The sequence below is a fragment of the Sphaerodactylus townsendi genome, linkage group LG03 (genome assembly GCF_021028975.2).
Source record: "Sphaerodactylus townsendi isolate TG3544 linkage group LG03, MPM_Stown_v2.3, whole genome shotgun sequence".
Classification (NCBI taxonomy): Eukaryota; Metazoa; Chordata; class Lepidosauria; order Squamata; family Sphaerodactylidae; genus Sphaerodactylus; species Sphaerodactylus townsendi.
Window position 1 is genome coordinate 136,708,478 of NC_059427.1, and position 8,337 is coordinate 136,716,814.

Here is an 8,337-nt window from a genome sequence, read left to right on the forward strand (position 1 = left end):
AGTTGGAGGTCAGCGTGGGTGGGGCTCTGCAGCCCTCCATAGCGACAAAGGATAGCACGGTGAGTGGAGGGGAGGGGGAAAGCAGCGTCTTCCCACCGGTGCTGTTCGCACCACGCTGACAGGAAGGCAGTGCTTTAGAAAAACCTTGCTAGTTTTCCTGTATGCAGAGTGGCGCAGTAGTTTCCCCATGGCTAATCACAGTGGGCTTGGTGACTCTCAGGATTGCTCTGTAAGTTTATCTAATAGCATCAGGTGGTTCTGTCTTCAAGGAATGATTAGGAATAAATGGTTAGCAAGAATTTTAATGTTTCAGTCTTCATGTAGAAACCACTGTAAATCATCTATAGTAGTGATCCACATGGTAGATATGATTTTTAAAGGCCCCACTCATGAGGCGGGTCACACGTTGGATTTGGTCTTCGGGTCGGGAATTAATATGGTCGTATCCTCTATTGATAGAGTGCCATGGTCCGATCATTATGCCCTGAAGGTTTGGATGGACCTGCCATGCCTCCCCCGTCTAGGCGACGGACTGATTTATGTCCGCCCGCGGAGACTTATGGATCCACTTGGTTTCCTGAATGCTCTGCGGGATCCTGAACCTGCCGGCACACTCGATGAGTAGGTGGAAGATTGGAATACCCAGCTTTCCGATGCCATTGAGGTTGTTGCCCCCCGGTGTCCTCTGCGTCCCCGTTCACGGCTGGCTCCGTGGTATACCCGAGGAGCTACACCATGTATGAAAGCGGGAACTCAGGCGACTAGAAAGGCGAAAGTGTGGAGGAAATTTCATTACGAAGCTTCTGTAGCGAACATCCTATATAGGGCGATTTATGAAGGCTACTATGAGATGATGCGTGAAAGAGGCGAAGAGAGAACCTTCCTCTCCTCTTCTCTACCATCTGCTGGGGCTCCTCCATAGCTACAACTGTTTTACATGCTTAATCTCCCGGACTTTGACCTCATTACCCGCCAGGGGGGTCTACAAATTCTCAATTGGCTATTAGCTGTAGAGGCATTTTATGAGCTTTGCAGATAGAAAAGCTCGGCGTCAGTCCGCCAGGACCTTCCTACTGTGTTGAATACAATTAGCGAGACTAGAGGCTCCCTTGCCATCTTCACTGTGCCCTTTTGGCCCAGTTTTCCCTGCTCTCCTCTGAAGCCAGTGCTCGACAGGGTTCTTGGCTGCTGTTGAAGACCAACTACTTGTCCTCTGGATCCGTGCCCCTCCTGGCTTATTAAAGCCTGCCAGGAGGGAGCTACGACCCCACCTGTTGAAGATCATCAATGGCTCCCTTGGAGCAAGAAAGGAGTCTTTCCGGGTGCCCAGGTTGAAGGAGGCAGTGGTCCACCGCCACTCTTAAAAAGACCATCATTAGATCCAGGAGATCTTGGCCAATTACCGCCCAGTCTTTCGAGATCTTTTACTGGTTTTCTGGGGAAGGTACTTGGAAAGAGTAGTGTTGGAGCAACTTCAGGGGCTTCCCTGGAGGGCCTTACAGGCTTTTGATCCCCTTCCAATCCCAAGGCTTCCGTGCTTTGGGCATGGGATGGGGAGACTGTCTCTCGTCGCCATCACCGGACACGCTTCGCATACAACTTGAATTCAAAGATGGATGCGGCGCTGCTGGTATTATTGGACCTTACCTGCAGCATTTGATATGGTCAACTACGACCTTTTGGCTCCGTACCGCCTGGCAGCTTCGGGTCGCTGAGGGCACTGTCCTTCAGTGGATTGTCTCATTCCTCCGGGACCGGAGTCAGCAAGTGTGGTGTGGGGACCAAGCCTCCCAGAGGTGCCCGCTTCATTGTGGTGTGCCTCAGGGGGCATTGCTCTCCCCGCTATTGTTTAACATCTTAATGCGACCACTTGCTCAGTTGGTGCGGAGCTTTGGGCTGATCTGTCACCAGTATGCTGATGACACTCAGCTCATTCTGTTGATGGAGGGGGGAACAGTTGCTGCCCCTGCAGCTCTACAGCATTGTTTGGAGGCGGTTGCTGGATGGTTGCAACAGAGCAGGTTAAAACTGAATCCATCGAAGACGGAGATCCTTTGGTTGGGCCGCTGGGGGGAGGTGGGGGATTTTCAGCCGCCAGAGTGGGAGGGAGCTTCATTGGCACCAGCCTCCTCCGTCTGCAGCCTGGGGGTCCACCTGGATTCGTCTCTTTCAATGGAGACCCAGGTGGCCCATATAACCCGGGTTGCGTTTTTTTTCCATCTCTCGACGAGGCCCAGTGGTTGTGCCCCCTTCCCTCTCCCAGGCAGACCTTTCACCACTGGGGCTTGATCCAATGCAACAGTCAATTCACCTCTAGAGGCGTAGACTATTGTATGCCAACTTTCGTTCTCTACTGCGGGCCTTCCCTTTACGATTTGATCCGGAAGTTGAAACTGAACGTACAACATGCAGCGTGGCGATGTGCTCACAGGTGGTGCCTTTAGAGAACACATTCAACTTACGTTGGTTGTGTAAGCTTGCACTGGCTTCCGGTTGAGTTCCGAATCATTCATAAGGTGTGGTGTACTCACCTTTAAGACGCCTTACAGCGGTCTGGGACCTTCTGTACCGCCGGGGACCTGTCTTGCACCCCATATGTCCCTCTGCGGCCTCTGCATTCGGCAGAGGCCAACTTGCTGGTTGTCCCCAGCCCCTCGATGATGCGGTTGGCATCTACCCAGGCCAGGGCCTTTACAGCCCTTGCCCCTGCCTGGTGGAACACTTTACCACCAGCTATCCGGGCCCTGCGGGATCTTGGAGAGTTCCGCAGGGCTTGTAAGACCGAATTGTTCCACCGGGCGTTTGGAGAGGCCAACCGCTGAAGTGCGCCCTCCTCCCCTCCTTTTTTACGCTCTGGGCCCTTAATTTTTATGGGGGCCCTCAGCTTTTTGGGTCTGTTTCCAGGGTGGGTGTATTACGTTTTATGAAATTTTGTCGGATGCCGCTGTAATTGTAATTTTATTTAATTCGCTGTTTTAACTGGGATTTTAATGCTATTGCTGTTATGATTATGTTGTTTACCACCCAGAGCCCTTCGGGGGAGGGGCGGTATATAAAATTGATTATAAATAAATAAATAAATAAATAAATAAATAAATAAATAAAGAAAGAAAGAAAGAAAGAAAGAAAGAAAGAAAGAAAGAAAGAAAGAAAGAAAGAAAGAAAGAAAGAAAGAAAGAAAGAAAGAAAGAAAGTCTTTTGGACTTTCAGTGACAATTTGGATCAGAACCTGAAAGTCAGTTCAAAAGAAAGTTGTATGTTGACAGCCCCTTCTTGCTGTTTAGAAGACTATTTAAACAATAGTTTCATGTGCAAAATCTTGTCTTGCAGTTGCAAGATTAATTGACCTTGCTATTCAATTTATTGAGCAGCGTGAATCAGGCATTTTTATTCAGTTCTGATTTATTTTTTTGTGTGATTCCCACATTTGAACTACAAATCAGATGACATTTTAAAAGCTTCCTTGACATGCTATATACTTTCTTCCTTCCCATATTCCAGCTGCAGTGCTTTTCTAGAATCCCCAACACCACATAATAACTTACACTATATTCATCAATTTTAGCCAGGGAAGGGAGGGGAAATGGATGAATTTTAAACATGATCAAAGAAAGAATGGATGGGGGGGGGATCTAAAATATTTGCATGTCATTAAAAATCAATCAGGGAGGCAAGTGATAGATCACTGAAAAGAAATACTATTTTTATTTTTCATTAATAAAATAACACGGTCCCCTCAGTCACTCAATTGATCATATTCTTCGACTGAATTCAAAGCCTCTGTTCCACTAAGGGTAGGGACATCCCCTCCTTCAGGAAATCCTGGACATCTCCTGGAATTACCACATAGTTCCAGACTGCAGAGAGCCATTCTCCTGGAGAAAAATGGCTGCTTCATGGAGTTTACACTATTACATTATACCTCATTATATCTCACCCAGCTCAGGCTCTAGCACCAAATTTCCAGGAATTTCCCAGCCCACAGTTGGCAACCCTATTCTGTGTTTGCAGTGGGGGGATTCAAATAATTTAACAACTGGTTCCAAAAGGACTCAGTGGTGGGATTACAACCAGTTCTCTGAACTAGACAAAAAATTAGCTACCGCTTCTACCAAACTGGTGCAAATAGGCTGAATGTGTTTTTGTGTGTTTGTGCAAAATAACCCTGATAACATGGAATTAGATAAAGCCTAATAAGACTTTTTAAAGATTGGATTTTTAACAACAGACCACCGTAGGGCTGGTCCTGGTAGTGTCTAGATTAGATGGTTGTAATGTGCCCTACGTGGAACTTCCTTTGAAGACTGTCCAGAAGCTGCAGTTGTAGAATACTGCAGCCTGAATAGTGACTGAAATGTGTCATAGGGACCATATCACTCCAGCCCTCTTCCATCTACACCTGCTTCCCAATTTGCTTCTGCACTTAATTTAAGGTGCTGTTATTGATCTTTTAAATCCTGTACAGCTTTGGACCACCTACCTTAAGACCACCTTCTTCCATATGAACCTACCTGCTCGCTCCAGTCATCTCAGAGGCTCTGGTTTGGTTGCCCGAGGCTGGGTAGATGGCAACTAAAACAAAGGCCTTCTCCATCATGGCACCAAAAGTGTGGAACTTACTCTCCAGGAAGACTCGTCTGTCTCCATCTATCAGTGTCTTTCAGCAGTGGGTGAATACTTTTTTGAATTGATATACAATAAACAGTTATTGGTCATCCTTCTAGCATTATGTGTTTTTAAATAAATTTTATACATTAACTGTATTTTAATTGTTTGAATGTTTTATGTTTTTATGTTTGCTGCCTTGTGGACCCTGACTGGGTTGAAAGGACGCATAAACATACATACATAAATTTTATAAACAACTGACTGGTTTGCTTACTCTTTATTGGTGGCACAGTAGTGACAAGGCTGCCTTAGAATATACATGAATGGAATGTTGCCACTTGCACTGAATTTGTTTTCTGCATAGGAGAAAAGTAACCTATAGGATAGATTTGAATTGCTCACCAATGGCCAATCTGCATGATGAAAAACAATCCAGAACTTCCTGCTTGCAACTGGTGATAGAATGTGAGCTGAACCATTGGATGCTTGAGAGTCACTAATCTCAGGAAAATAAATGTAGACTGGTAGTCTTTGCAGAGCACTTTTCCCCTTCTCCCTGCATCATGAATAGAAGGGATGACTTTGTAGTGACTAGTTGGGAAGGAGAAAGCTAGGCCAGCCATTCTCAGTCCTGGCCCTTTTAGGTGCTCTTCTTAGGTTCCAAGGTCCCCTGCCAAACAAGGACAAAATATGAGATAAAGATTATTTATTATTTATTATTTCAATTTATTATTGAACACCAAGAAAACTTTAACATTCTGACATACTGGAAAAACTTTTGCAAAGACTTATAATGTTTAAACATCTATCATTCCTGAAGCAATCCTTGAGCCTGGTGCTTTTCTGAAAGTTTCATGATATTGGGATCCAAATTAGACAGTGACGGTGCGAGTCCACCTCTTGTTACAAATATCAGTTCTGCTCCTGGGTTTTCTCAAGGATTTTTCTCAAGGAAACTTCCTTGCTGAATCTGTACTCAACCGAGTATTGAGGGAAAGGCAATAAACAAATCTGTGAGCTTTTTTTCACAGAGTTGGAAATTTATTTGGCAGATCACTCTTGATCCAAGATCTTTCTCAAACTGACTGAACTGACCACTGAGCAATTATAACACTCTGAAGATCAATCAAACTTTCTTGAATTTCTGTTTCAACTTAGGTGGGTTGTACTTCAAATGGATTAAAAATCCAATCTGTGGTACTGAGGCTTAACAGGTCATTAAATCTTTCTTGCATATCCTTGTGTATCTGCTTGAGATGTCTCAGTGCCCCTGTCACCATTTTTACGTTTGGAAACTGTAAAAATTCCCAGCATCTTTTCTATCTATGAGGTTTTGCCCTATAAAGTTGTGTTTAAAAAAATTAAGTTTCTGAAAGATGTCTGCCTAATAAAAGAAGTCTGCCATAGCTTCAACAAATTTTTCTCCATGTTCTTTATCAGACACATAGGAAACTGTGGTGTTCCAGAGTGTAACAAAACATTGAAGACAATTTCCTTTGGAAAACCACTTCACCTAGTTAGGTAGCATCAATGTCTTCAACATTTTCTTCACACAGTTGCTGAAAAAGACAATCATGAAGGTAATGGGATTTGATCAAGTTTACAGTCTTTATGACAACTGAAAACAAAAGATTGAGCTGTTCTCCTATGTTTTTAGCTACTAGGTGCTCCCTGTGAATCTCACAGTGAATAGTAAAGTCAGAAGGCATAACCCTTCTTAGGTGGGTGATGAATCCTCTGTGTCAGTCATAGAAGTGACACCATCAGTTGCACAAGCAATTATATTCTCCATTGGAATATGTTGCATTACAGACATGAGAGACAGATTTCCAGAACATTCAACCATTATTAAAATCAAAGGTTTTGATTTAAAAAATTGGAATTTTCTAGAGCAACTAAATTAATTTATTAAAAAACTTCACAGACATGCATATATTCGTAAAGTTTCTCTCTCTGTGTGTGTGTGTATATGTATAATTAAAGATGCTATCATATTTTGTCAGCACAGTTTTTATTTGAAAATCTTTTTTTTACACTGGTTCTCATTTGGGATTACATTGCTAATCATATAATGAAATATGATGGGACTGTTACAATTAATGGCAATGACTGTTTCATATTAACTGAGTATAAATATTGAACAAAGCACAACTAGTGCAAAAATGCTATAAAAGAAACAGGCAAGAACATCAGCAGTGAAATAGATTAACAAAAGGCTGATATCAACAATAATCAAAACAAAACTAAAGAAAGGAGCCATACCTGGTAGGTCAGCATAGGTCATAGGATGAGATTGGGTGAATTCTGTCACATTAGTGAGAAACTTGAGGCATCATTTGGATGATGGTGGAGTTTTTTCAAGAACAAAAACTTAAGGCATAGAAGCTTTAAGGATAGTGCTCTAAACCCCATTGGTATGATCTACCTCATCTACAGCAGGGGGGGGTAAGGGTGTGGTGGATTATGATAACTCAAACATTCCTTTCTCCACAAAGAAAATATGAGGAATTTGCAGCTGAGAAAAGTGAGCAAGAGCTGGATTTTGAATGCTTCTGAAACCCAAAGACACAGTGGAGTCATCCATATATGGTGTAGAAGGTGATTGTGACCCCAGGAAAATACCCACACTGGTGGTAGGTAACTTAGATATGTCATTGCACATCATACAGTTAATGAAGCCATGCCTGTTTTCAAATTGGGATGAGCTATTATGCTATATTGTGATATGGAAAAATCACCACATCGTGGGTCATAAACCTTTTTCTTGAATGTGCTCTCTGGGAGGTAATTAGTTAAATCATATTGCTTTAACAGCCCACTGGATACAAGCAGTATCCCCAAAAGAAATTAACCCCTTTTATATTTAATTACCACCCATATAATCTTAGCTACTAGTAGCGTAATGCCTTGAAATGGGTCTATAGATAGAGCTAAATGCTATATTGTGATATGGGAAAGTCACCACATTATGTGTCATAAACCTTTTTCCTGAATGTTCCCTCTGGGAGGTACTTACTTAAATTATATTGCTTTAATGGCCCACTGGACACAAGCAGCATCACACTAATATTATCCCCAAAAGAAATTAACCCTTTTTATATTTAATTACCACCCACAAAATCTTAGCCACTAGTAGTGTAATCTGAGTCAAATAACAGAAACTGAGTTAGATTTTGCAAAGAAGGATAAAATCTATAAAATAAAAACTGCCCAAAATATTTCTGCCTCAGATCTCCACAGATCTACAAGTCAACAAAATATGGTCTATAGTCTCAATATGGCCATCTCCACATTCACACCTTCAATCCAAATAAAGGATAACTCTGTAACATCCTTCAGTTACCTTTGACAGGAAGGCATTTAACCTAGCTAGCATGAAGGCCCTGAGGCACCATTAAATTAAAAGTATAATGTGGAATAGTGTTAGGGGGAACCAGGCCGTAATTAGCTGCTGAGCAAACCTGTCATGCTGTCTCCTGCATACTGCTAAAATCAAGAAATGTTACTGCTAATTTAATTTCATTCATCTCAAACATCTTATATGAATTGAAGCCAAGCCACTGCAACCTACTTGCAATAACCTTTTTCCAAGAGGATGTAGATTGATCTTTTCCAATGAGGCTTATTAGCCCCTCATTGAACATATCAGGAAGGCTCTTTGCCAAGTAAGAGCTTCCCAAGATTTTTGACCTAATTCCACTCTAAGAGCTATTCCAGAAACACAGTTTG

At 42.6% G+C, this 8,337-nt stretch overlaps 1 long non-coding RNA gene across 1 annotated transcript in view; it reads left to right on the forward strand.

Moving 5' to 3' along the window:
- Window positions 1-4,677, forward strand: part of LOC125429699 — a 117,561-nt gene extending 112,884 nt beyond the window's left edge. The window contains exon 3 of the long non-coding RNA XR_007244029.1: window positions 4,466-4,677. This is a non-coding gene — a long non-coding RNA (uncharacterized LOC125429699). The remainder of the gene's footprint in view (window positions 1-4,465) is intronic.
- The last annotated feature ends 3,660 nt before the right edge of the window (window positions 4,678-8,337 follow it).